The sequence below is a fragment of the Agelaius phoeniceus genome, chromosome 1, assembly GCF_051311805.1.
Source record: "Agelaius phoeniceus isolate bAgePho1 chromosome 1, bAgePho1.hap1, whole genome shotgun sequence".
Classification (NCBI taxonomy): Eukaryota; Metazoa; Chordata; class Aves; order Passeriformes; family Icteridae; genus Agelaius; species Agelaius phoeniceus.
In genome coordinates, this window is record NC_135265.1 from 141,720,354 (window position 1) to 141,733,409 (window position 13,056).

Below are 13,056 nucleotides of genomic sequence, written 5' to 3' on the forward strand. Positions count from 1 at the left end.
AAAATGGACCGAGATTACATGTGGTGCAGTGCAAAGGACCAAAACAGGTCAAAACTAACCTCACAGATGTTGCAAAAACAAGGGAAAAAATCAAGGAGGAAGACACAACTTGTGTGTTTAGAAGGCTACTGGGACTGAAGATTTCACTACTAGTTATATAGCATGTGACTGTTGCCTTACAAACTGGCTTTTACCTCTTCACCTTATTCATGTTCTTCATGGTTTTACAGGACATCCTCAGAGTCCCCCGCTCCTTCATCCACCACTCTCCAAGTGTTACCACATGAGCTCCTAGATCCAATGTACACAATATAAAAACCATGTCCTGGATACCTAAGCCCATCAAAGAAACAGAGGAGAAGAGCTGAAATTCATTAAAACCTTGGCCACTGTGCAGCCTGCAGGACAGTGTTTAGTGAGCAAGCAAGGCACACGCTGCGGCAAAGACAGCAGTGCCCCATATTGACTGCACCCCATAGGCTCCATAGCTGTGGAAAAATATTTCCCTTTATGTATTTTGAATCTTCTGTAACCATAAATGTGTTGTTTGTAACCTCATATTTCAGTTTTGTCAGACTCTTGTCACCCACCTGCCAGGTACCTGCTATAGCAGGCACAGGGCCTGCAAGGCCTTCCTGGTGGTCAGCAGCCTAAGATAGGAAATGCCTGGTCATGATGGCTGGACCTTAGAAGTTCCTCTCCTCCCTTCAGACCCTTGCTTATCTCTCTGTAAGACTGTAGGTCACTTTCCTTGTGACCCTTGCCATTGGACAATTCCCAAAACTCCTGTACCCTATATAAAGAGCTACTTTTGCCCAGTTTGGCAGAAGAGCTGAGATCTGAGACCTTCATTTCAATAAAGACATCCCTGTGGAACCTTTTACAGCCTTCTCCTCTCTCTCCCTGTGTCAGCCCAAGGCACTTAGCAAGCAAAGGGCTGAAATCTAAAGAGCTGATCTCACTAAGAGCTGAGCTTGCTGAGGTAGCTTGCAGCTCTGGAACCTGCCTGAGGGACCTGGACAGGTTGGACTTCTCTGTCTCAGATACCCACGGCAGCCAGAGTTGGGGAGATCCCGAAATGCCAGAGTCGCCTCAACCCGCCCTGTGCAGTCAACCTACGACCTCCTCAGCTCCACAGTTGCCTTCCAGCTGCTCTCCAAGCTCCTCTTCCTGGCAGGCTTTCCTGGGAGAGGCTCTGTCTGCAGCCAGCCCCAGTGCCAGTCCCTGAGGTGGCTGAGCTGCTGAGGGCTGGCCCAGGCCTTGGTACAGCACGTGGGAGGACACGGATATAGCAATGCTGTGATGGCCCCGACAAGGGAAGAGAATGATGAGGAGGACTCCATGGATATCAGAGGGCTAATTAATTACTTTATTACACTATATTATTCTATACATCTAAAACTGAACCTGCCAAGCACTCAACCCTGCACACACTGCACTGAATCTCATGACTGTCAGCTGACAGTCGCGACACACACCCACGATAGGCCCTGATAGGCCAAGGAAACAAAACACCATGACTTTGGGTAAACAATCTCCATGTTGTATTCTACTTTTGCACAAACACAGGCACAGCAAATGATAAGAATTGTGTTTTCTTTCTCTGAAGCTCAGAGACTGTGAATCCCAGAAATATTCTTGGGAAGAATTGTGCCTCGTTTTTCTCTGTGGAGGGAAATGTGGGGCTACACACGGAGGCCAAGCATCCCTTGCGTGACCACAGCTGTGTTTACCCAGGAAGGCCACAGGAACAGGCTGAGCTCTGCAGGAGCTGGGCTGAGGGCAAAGCACTCAGCAGCATGTGACGGTGTACGCAGGGGTTTTCAGGTGAGGGAAGAGATGAGAATGTTGACGCCATGTTCAGAAGGCTTGATTTATTATTTTATCATATACATTACACTAAAACTATACTAAAAAGAATAGAAGGAAAAGTTTCATCTCAGAAGGCTGGCTAAGCTAAGAATAGAAAGAAATGAATAATAAAGGTTTGTGTCTCGGACAGAGAGTCCAAGCTAACTGGGCTGTGGTTGGCCATTAATTGTAAACATCCAAGATGGGCCAATCACAGGTGGACCTGTTGCATTCCCCAGCAGCAGATAACCATTGTTTACATTTTGTTCCTGAAGCCTCTCAGCTTCTCAGCAAGAAAAATCCTAAGAAAGGATTTTTAATGAAAAGATGTCTGTGACAGCAGCATGTGCAGCTCAGGATTTTCCAGCACATTCCTGCCTGTTGCTAAAGGCAAGCCCACAGGATTTCCAAAGGGATAACTTCATAGCAAAAAAAGAGCATTGCTATGCTTCACACAGTACAATAGCATAAGTGGGATTTTGTAAGTAAATATGACAGCTTAACATCTTTTGAACTATGACAGCTGTAAAATGTCAGATTCATTCTTGTAAAAAGAGGGAGAATTGTGAAGAGTTCAGATGTTTAATTTTACCTCCATTAATAATTCTGATTTTGTTACTGACAATAATCACACATACTGAAAGCTCTATAAATCTTATACACTCACTAAGCAAGTGAAGAAAATTAATGCTCGTTTAACAAATAGTGCTGAAAATTCTTCAAGAATGCAGTTAGGCAAATGACAATAGTGATTATAAATATTTATGGTGACCTTCTGTTTTATTTATCTACTGGAAAATCAGAAATAAGTCCATTAAGTGTACAAAAATGCCACCTGACTATAAGATTAGAAGAAGAATCACAGTCTGACCTCTTACTGGAAGGCTGATTTTAACAGCAGAAACATAAGACAGCTCATATTTAGGAAGCTATTTTTTAAATTTGCACTGGACTTGACCACCAAATGCAGCCTTGGTTTAAAAATAAATACTACTCAACATGAGAAGTACAGATTTGACTATGATGATTCTCTAAACTAACTTCTCAAAAAAAAAAAAAAAAGCCAACAAAAAGGAAACTGGATGCTCCTTGTGCCAGTAAAGAACTCACCTGTTCCACTGATATTCAGGGTACTGATTCAGCCTCACTAAAGCACTGGGTGTCATTCAGGGTCTTGTGTTAATGGGCCACTTCCAGTGTGGCACACTAAGCTCTCACCTAATCCTGTGAACACACAAATAAGCCACAGCACTGCATTCTTAATGTGTTCCTCTGCTGAGGAGACTGCACATGCCCTAAGTTTTATGATGAAAAGTTTGGAATATTAACGGAATATACATAGCAATCTGAACTTGTCTTTAATTATACTTTCTGCATATGGCAAATGGCCACGTGGAAGTTTTTACAAAAAGATAACATCCTAAGAATGTACTATATTGGAGAAACAAAGCTGTTCTTCACTTCATTCCAGTTATTTCTTTTTTCATTAGTGTGCAGGTAATAAATACCCAAGCTTTTAAAAATATCAGCAGATATAATGCAATTAAAATGCAGTTCAGACTGTAGAGAAGGGCAGAAACACAATTTTAGGAAATCTATGCACTCACAGTAGATGTCAGTAACAAAATGCCTCATTACTGCCTGTTCTTTTCTCTGATACCATACAGAAGCAGCTAAAGGACAGACATTGGGATGGTTTTGCATCATCTGGAGGAGAACTGCTGAAGGAGAGCTTCTGGGTGTGAGCTGAGCCTGAAGATTACAGAATTTAAAAGGTGCTTATAGCTTGCTTTGAAATAAGCTGATCCTATCCTCCCTCTTCCCTTTCCAGTGAGTTTTGCTCTTCATTTTAATGGAACACAATCAAACCCCAACCAAGCTTCTTTTATCAGTGTACAGATTGAAATCCCTATTGTAGACTCCTACAGTTTGCATATTTTAGGTCCAGTGCATAATCATTTTACTGAGGAGGTCTCATTGTCCAAACCCACATTCTCCTGTTCAGCTTTCCAGACTTTGCAGGCTGGCAGCCTAAAGAGTGGCAGAGCACAGGGAAGACAAGAGGGGGAGTCCTCCAAAGGTTAATATCAGTCAAGTAATGACCTGATTCCTCCCTGGAGAGTGACCTCTGCTACATGGGAGACAGGAAGGCAAGTTATTCCTTTGGCTGGGTTTGGGAATAATAAAAAATCAAAAAATAATTGATCAGGATGAAATAGGACTGTGGTGCATCTCAATGTAGTTGAACTGCTGTCTAATTGCCTGTGTACTCAGTCTCTTACACAGGCTAATATTAGCTCCAGCAAGCCAGCATATGCAAAGGCAATGTGAACATAGAGTCTGTTACTACAAGGACTCACACACTCACTTCCCAGTGCAAAAGCATTCAGAGTTTTCAGATTTTAAGGACTAATTTGTCAGGTTAAACCTTGCTATCTGAAGGGACAAATTGGCTGATGGGTCAAACAGCAGTAACTCCTTTCCATGTGCTGAATAATAACAATAACAATAACAATAATAGATGTATGATTAACTGCTATTTTTATTACTACAAAAAACAACATTGTGAAATACCCAGTGGCCTAAAGTAGGTGTTTTGACTGTTCTTCCAAGACTGCAAACCGCAGGACAGAGATTTTTTTGATTGTGCAAGACAGTGAAAACATCTACTATCCCACCATTATCTCTGAAGATTATGGTGTAAGAAATACTGTGTAAGAAACATTATTAGTAGTTTGTAACCTGTCTGACCTCAAACACTGTGTTAAACAGGCCACAGAAAAACTTTTTTCTGTGCACTGAAAGACAAAGAACATTACTGTGGCCAGTGCCAATATTACAAGAACACTTAAACTATCCGTTATGAAAGATGCTACCAATAAATTAGAGATTACAAAAGGGTCCAAACAGTGATAATGAAAACGAAACAGCAAAAAAGTGATGATATGGGGATTATGGTACTTGGGCAAGAAGCCTGAGATGAGAAGTCTGTCACTACAGTTTAACAAATACTAGAAAATTATGTAGAGTCATGGATGGAGTCTTGTCAAATATCCTATTTTTACCCATTTTCGTGGAGAACATGGACTGCAGTTTATCACTGCGGTTTTGTTCAGGGCAAGAACCATATACTCAAAAAAGTTTTTACAACAGCATAAAATACAGTCTCTAAGTGTTGAGAGTTAAAGAAAAAAAAAGACTAACCCAAAAGCTTTTGAGATGTTATCTGCTTTTTGTGGTTGTAGACTCTTGCCTCTCCTTTTTTCCACTTTCTCATTCTTTGTCACAATACCCTATAATTCTTTAAATCGTCAGATCACTTTGAAGTACAGCTTCTGCTGGCTCTTTAAGGCTAGAGTACACACTTGCTTTCCTCCTGTGTAATTTCCTGTTATTTTTGACTTTATATTTTAGGTGCTTAATCACGTACAGTGGGAAGTGTATGCACTTCCTGGGTGCACACACAACACACAGCTGATTCTGCAACAGATGCAGAGCAGAAACAAAACAGCCTCCTCTTTATCACAGCAGGCCTTGGTAAGCCAAAATGATCATCTCAGTCTCAGGGAGAGCTCAAATGTTGCCATCTTATTGCAAAGTTCCATATCTTCTTGGTGATTTCTCATGGGCAACTCCTCACAGCACTGAACCCTTCTTCTTCACAGTACAGCCAACAAACCCCAATGCTCTCCTCCTCCATCTAACCCACTCTTTTGAAGCACTCGTCTTCTTATTGAACACAGCTGTGGCCTATTAAGGGCAGGCCTGTTCCTAATCTTTGGTGATTAGTGCAGCTGCAACTCCTCAGGTGTGAGACTACCTTCTGCACTATTTTCTTACATTCTATCCCTCCACACTCAAAGACCACAGGCACAGGAACTCTTGCAGTGCAGGTACCACTGACCTCAGCCATCACCCTGAGCAGCACTGCAGTCCATCCCATGGCAGCAGCTTTTCCTGCATGAGGAGCTTCAATGGGTTGGCTTTGCCTCAGTAGAACCTTTCTGCACAGGAGGAAAGTAATCCAGGTTTGTACAACTGATAATTTCTTTACTCTAGTAATGTAGATCAAAGAGTTGTGTTCCAACAGACTTGAAGCACAAAAGACAGAGGTTTTGAACACACAGAAGAGATGTTTATCCAAGACTGCCCCCCTCTGTTATTGCTTCACAGCTAAAAAAAGAAAAATATTTCAAACTGCTGTAAATACTTCTCACACCTGATAAAATGAGATTTCCAGTATACTGATTTTTTAGTATCAGTATTTAATGGAAAAATAAAATACAAATAAAATAAAACATAAATAAAAAGTTAAATACTCCTGGACTATAAATATGGAAAGTATACTGAATTTGTTCAGTGAGTGTTTGAGTAGAGGTGATTTTATTGAGCTGTTTGCAGCAAATTAAAAAAAATCAATATTTCTCTTGGTTTTTCTCTGTTCACATTTTTGTATAAAATTACTCTAAAATACAAGATAGGATTTTTTACAAAAAAATTTTACCAATTTTTCTTTTGCTTTTTCTTTGGCAAATACAAATCTCAAGACCATTTCTCTTTCATAAAGTTTCTGCTAAGGTAAATTCAGTATTTTATTCATGGAAATATAACTTTATATGTCTAATATATGCTTAAATAAATATTGGAAAACTAAGTCTATTCCTGAAAATTCTAACTCTAATGCTTAAAAATGAGTAGAGGAAAAAAGTACCCACATCTGATTCTCATCATCCACTTCAAACCCCTAAAAACAAAAGCAGCAAAGAGAACCAGGCTGTTGAAAACTGTACAAATAAAACAGTTTAATGAATAAAAAATTTGAGAAAAATAAAATACTATCTTAAAGATGAGTTTGTTTTGTGGGTTTATTCAGTGGCATAAAAAATGCTATGTGATATTATTCTAGGAGACAACTACAATTATTTTTAGAGTCTAATGAACAGATGCTTTTCTTAAAATTGCAAATTGGAAAAACTGAAAATTCAGTTTTTCAGTAATCTACAAAATGCAAAACCAGACCATCATGTATACGACATTTTATAAATCTTGTTCCTCAAGTAAAACTTGTCTCCAAGAAAAGTGCTTAGAGTAGAGTGAGGCAGACCAGAGGTGCATAATTACAGTGTTCAAGGGTGTTCAGTATAGGAATTCAGTGCAGAAGCTCAGTAGGAGAAAGACAAGAAGCTCTGTTTCTTTTAGGTAATAGAAGATATGTGCTATTTGGAAAGGAAGTCTTTCTTGTTCCATACATTCCTTGCATTCATTAATTATGGTATTTATTACAGAGACAACCACAGTCTTGCTTCCAGCTCTTACTGGTTTAAATATACATTTCAGCCAGAGTTTCATTCCAAAGAAAGTTATTTCCTGCACAGACAGCCAGAATCTGAAACTCTTATGCTTATTCAGTAAAATATGGGGGAATCCTTCCCTCACTGCATTGAGCTGTGCCATTGATGGGCTGCAAATCAATCCACACTGCAGCTTAATCCAGTGAAACCTTTTGCCAGGCTAATGTATTTGTACCTACCCATTTCCAGCTGCTGGGAGATCCAGCTTCACAAAGTCTGGTTGTTCCTCTTTACTCAGGGCAGCCTTCCTCCATGCTGGCAGTGTCCCAGTGTCCCTACCCACCAGATGCAGAGCTCTCTTGGGGGGGTTGATGAAGTCTCAGCATGTAGTCTGGGAGCAAATGACTGCAGTGTATTTATCTTAACTTTAGTAACGCTTTCTCCCATAACTTCCTCATAGACACACAGCTGAGGCATGGACCAGATGAGTGGACAGTGAGATGAACTAAAAATTGGCTGCATTTCTGGGCTCAAGGGGTTCTGATTAGGAGCATGAAGTCCAACTGGAGCTCAGTCACCAGAGATGAGCCTCAGGGGTTGATACCAGAGCCAATACTGCTTTGACCCTTCATAACTGGACTGGTCAATGGTGGAAAGTGCACCTTGAACAAGTTCACAGATAGCAAAAAAGCTGGGAGGAGTGACTAACCATAAGATGGTTCTGCTACCATCTATAGCACCCTCACCAGGCTGGAGAAATGCAAAATAGGAACATTGTGAAGTACAGCAAAAGGATGTGCAAGCTCCTGCCCTTCAGGAGGAATAACCTCAGACTCCAGTACACTGGTGGCTGACTGACTTTGCAGAAAAGGCCCTAGAGTGGCAGGCATCAAGCTGATTCCATCTGAACATAAGAAAATATTTGTGTTGTGGCAAGTTTTTTTCCCTTCATTGTGAAGGTGGTAAAACATTGGAGTAGGTCACCCAGGGTTGATGTGGAGTCTCCGTTCTTGGAGATACTCATAACTCAACCTGACATGACCTTGAGAATCCACTCTAGGTGACCCTCATTTAACAGGGTGGAGTTGGACTTGATGTTCTCCACAGATGCCTTCCAAAGACTCTGTGATACTGCATAATGCTGCTGAGTCCAGAACATTGCCAGCAAGAGACAAGGAAACCCCTCCTTCTTGTTGCAGCCTGAGGGAGAAAGAGCACACAAGAGCCCTCCCTGTCCAGTGAGGTAAGATGGGCTCCTGTCCTGTGAGCATGTCAGACAGGATAACATCACTTCTCTGATGCTCTGCCCTTTCACTGCAGCTATGAGGAGGCTGTGGGTGCAGGAATTTGCACCTTCAGGATCTCAGTAAGGTGAACTCAGCCTCCCTGCTGCTCATGGACTTTAATAAGTGGCTGAGCTCCCTCCCTAATGGATCTGACACGATGCACTTGTCAGAGGCTCAGAAGGATGAAAGTAGCTCCTGACCGTGTTGCCAGGCTCATACAGCTACATTTATTCTTCAGACCTGGCCAGAGAAAGGCTCAGAAACTGGCTGAGATGTGGAAGTGTAAACACACAGCAGATAACCTCACCTCTGAAATACAAAGAGATCTAATTTGACTGCAGAATTAACAGCCAACTTTACAAACCCTAACCTTGTCATTACCTTCTTCATACTGAGAAGAGAACAGAAAAATACATGATTGAATATTTGGGGCTTTTTTCCATTTCCCTATGGTCCTTTTGCCCAGTTTTGCTCTCTTTCCTGAGTGTTTGGAGGAGCAGGACCAATTCTAAACATGAATTTTACACTTTGATGGCCATGGCATCAATCTGGTTTCTTCTGCATCCCTTTCACTTACCGCATGTGTAATAAGCTTCAGATGAATAGACCTAGCAGCTCAATAAAGTGCTGACAGCTCTGAAAGTAACAAGGAAAAATCTGTCAAGGAAATGAAAATGACTCATCAGACATGTCAACAAATAGAGAAGCAAAGCTGGACTACTTTGACTGTTCCTGCCTAAAAACAAAGATGTAGAAAGCCCTACTTGTGGTGTTGATATCAGAGAAATAGTTGTAGCACAAAGAAAGCCACAAAAAAAAAAAACCTTCACAAAAGATAGCTGCCCTTCTAAAAGTTATTTCACTGTATATTCATATCTCAAAACAATTGCCTTAACTATTTTTCTTAACTAATGAAGAGAAAAATTAAAAAGTAAGCATGCATGGCTAATATGTTAAAGAAGGTGCATCGTAATTAAAATATTTTTTCTCTATTTTAATTTGGGCAGAATACAGTCCTAAGTCCTCCTTTACTCTCTCAGTGCATGGCTTACTTCATAGTAGTGATCACCTAATGACTGCAAGTGTTGACAGACTGATCTTGGCAAACCACTTTTCAGAGAGTATTACACGTTCCATTATATTTAACAAAATGTAGAGTAGAACAAAAGTCAGTCACACATCACCTCAAGTATTATCTCTGTCTTTGTGTTATGGAGTTCTTTTAATAGCAAAAAAGGAGAAAAATCTATGAATTGTTTTTAGGCCTAGGGACTAGTTTGAGTCATTCAAATAGATGTGTCATAGTCAAAATCTTTAGATGTGATGGGAACTTTTGGATGTTGAAGCAGAAAGGGCATTTAAAATTATAATTTTCTTTGTAAGGAAAGGAAAGGAAACCATATTTTAGTTTAGGAGTTAAAAAGGCTAGTTAGCTTTAAAAACATAATTTTAATAAAAGAATGCAATAATCATTTTAATAAAAACATACAATACCTGATTAGTTTTTGATTATTTGCCATTTGAAAATATCCCCCAAACTTGACATTCTCATTTCTAAAATCTTGTGAAAAATGATACACATTGCATTCATTAGTATATGAAAAAAGAGAAATATTCTAAGTATATCTTAAAAACATAGGAGATATGGGAAAATAAAAGGATTGATAATTACAGTGTAATTCTGCCCCACAATGACCAAAACCATGCATTATTTTGGTTTCTGTTCAGTTTGCACAAGTACTGCTGCTGGTGATCTCTTGCTTGGTTTAATCTGACCATGAGATATTCAGCCAGCTCACTCTGAGGTCGTGAGCCTGCACTAATTCTTTTCTTGCAATGGATTAATTGTTTCCAGCTGTATTTCCTTCATCATTGCCATGTAATCCTATTTATAGAAATTTTGTGTAATCTACACTAGCCAAGCAAAAAATGGTCCTCATAATAGCTGTCGTGAATACTTTTAAAATGTGGTGGCTTTAAATACTTGTTCTTTTGAAATCACTGAGGTTTGGCCAATTCAATATAGTGGAAAGTAAATTTATGTGGCAAATTCACAATCGTTAAATTAATTCTTAAAATTCAAAGGTTTTTTTTTTGTTTGTTTGTTTGCTTGCTTTTAATGGAGACAAGAAGGAAACATTAGTAAATCATCTGTACATTAATATTAAGCATAGTGTGTTCTTACTCTATTTCCAGATGTGCACATTATACAAACTCTTTCAAGGAACCTTACCTTTTAATTTTTACCTTGAACTTGTGAATATTAGTTCTTCCTTGGAATAATGCAAAGAGATCTATTGTGCCTTCCAGAGAAAGCTGAGTAAACTTAATGGTAATAAACATCATTAGCTCTAAAAGTGGTCAAATTATGTTAAAATATAGTTATAAATGAGGAAAAGAATATGATAATAAAATCGATCAAGTTACACCTGAAAGCACACACTTTGCATAATCTTTAAGTATTAATTCCAATTCTGATGCAAACAGACAAAAATTGAAGTATAAAGACATTTGAAGGATACAAGGAGTTACAGAATTTATTTACCCATCAGTGGGTTCCTCAAGAGCTGTCTTGTTTGAATCACAATACTCCAACTAGCTGCAGCCACAGGATGGTGCTCATGGGCTTTGCATGCTACATTACAAATCTGGGAGGAGGGAAAAAAAAAGAAAGAGAAGGAGAGGGAGCCAGACTCTCCTCTTGGCAGGCTCTTCCCTGTCCTACCCTGAAATACCTGAGCCAGCAAGCAACTGTGGAGTGGGTTGATTTACCTCTCTACATTTACTGAATCTTCAGGAGCACTGCAACTAGACTGATCCATCAAGGGAAGTCACTAAATGTAATCTTTTTGGACTTCATCAAAGCTTTGATACTGTCTCTCACATAATCCTTCTGGATTGTCCAGCACACAGCTGGATAACTGAGTTATGTGATAGGTAAGCTACTACCTCACAGGTGAGGCAAAAAGAGTTGTAGTGAATGGGGTGATGTTAGACTGGTGACTGTCACTAGTGGGGTTCCATGGGGTTCCATCCTTGACCCAGTTCTCTTCAACATCTTCATTAAGGACCTGGACGCAGGACTCAAGGGAATGCTAAAGAAGTTTGCTGAAGACGCTGAACTGGGAGGAGCTGTCAACTCCCTAGAGGGCAGAGAGGCCCTGCAGAGACCTCCACAAATTAAAGGGCTTGGCAATCACCAGCTGTGAAGTTTAACAAGGGTAAGTGCCAGATTCTGCATCTGGGATGGGGCTGTGTGTACAGACTGGGGAATGAGAGGCTGGAGAGCAGAGCTGTGGAAAAGGACCTGGGGGTCCTGGTCCATGGCAAGTTGAACATGAGCCAGCAGTGCCCTGGCAGCCAGGAGGGCCAACCCTGTCCTGGAGGGCATCAGGTACAACATCAGCAGCTGGGCAAGGGAGGGGATTGTCCTGCTCTTCTCTGCTCTGGGGCAGCCTCACCTCGACTGCTGGGGGCAGTTTTGGTCACCACAACATAAAAAAGACATTAAGACATTAGAGAGTGTAATAAAGGAGGGCCATGAGGATGGTGAAGGCTCTGGAGGGGAAGGCATATGAGGAACAGCTAAGGTCACTTGGTTTGTTCTGTCTGGAAAAAAGGAGATTGAGGGGGGGCACCTCACTGCAGCTACAATTTCTTTGTGAGGATCAGTGCAAGGTCAAGTAATGATGTTTTCACTCTTGTGACCAGTGAAGGGCCCAAGGGAATGGCCTGGAGTTGAGTTAGGAGAGGTTTAAGTTGGATATCAGGAAAAGGTTTTTTTACCTGCAGGGTGGTTGGGTACAGGAATAAGCTTCCCAAGGAAGTCGTCACAGCACTGAGTCTGATGGAATTCAAGAAGCATTTGGACAATGCTCTTGGGCACATGGTGTGAGTCTTGAGGAGTCCTGCACAGGGCTGGGAGATGGACTTGATGATCCTGATGGACCCCTTCCAATTCAGCATATTCTATAATTCTGATTCTATGAGCAGTTTCTTGTTCTTCTGGCTATTACTGTTTAGCTAAATACATAAATTTATTACTGTTTAGCTAAATACATAAATTAGGGATGGAAAGAGATACAAACTGTATCAGAGTTAACATCAATGACCTGAACACCTTTTTCTTTCAGAGGAATTTTTATCTTGCAAGCTGCTCTTCTTGACTGGTATGTGTGTTGGCTGTTGCACACAGGTGGCAGTGCAGTAGAATAACTGCACATGACAAAATCTAGGAATCTGGTAGATGCTTTTTAGATCTAGGAATGCTTTTGAACCTTTGCTATAGAAAACAACTAAACTTAAAGAGTTCCTTTAAAGCTCAAACACTTCTGCAGTTTAACTGGAAAGACATCCATGCACTATGAATTTGGACAAGAACCTGCAGGACTGGGAATCCTACTCAGCAACAGAAGGTCCTGCTTTACACTTAGTCACAGTCATCTCCCTGTGACTCACTGCCTTCTCCTCCCCTAGAAGGGGCCCCTACTCACATTAAGAAAGTATGCACATCTCTGTATCACCTGTGACTGATTCTTAACTTCTTCAGTGATTTCATTAGTAATTTTATACAGATGACCAGGCATGTTGTAATGAATATTTTCATTCACCTCTTAAATTCTCAGGAC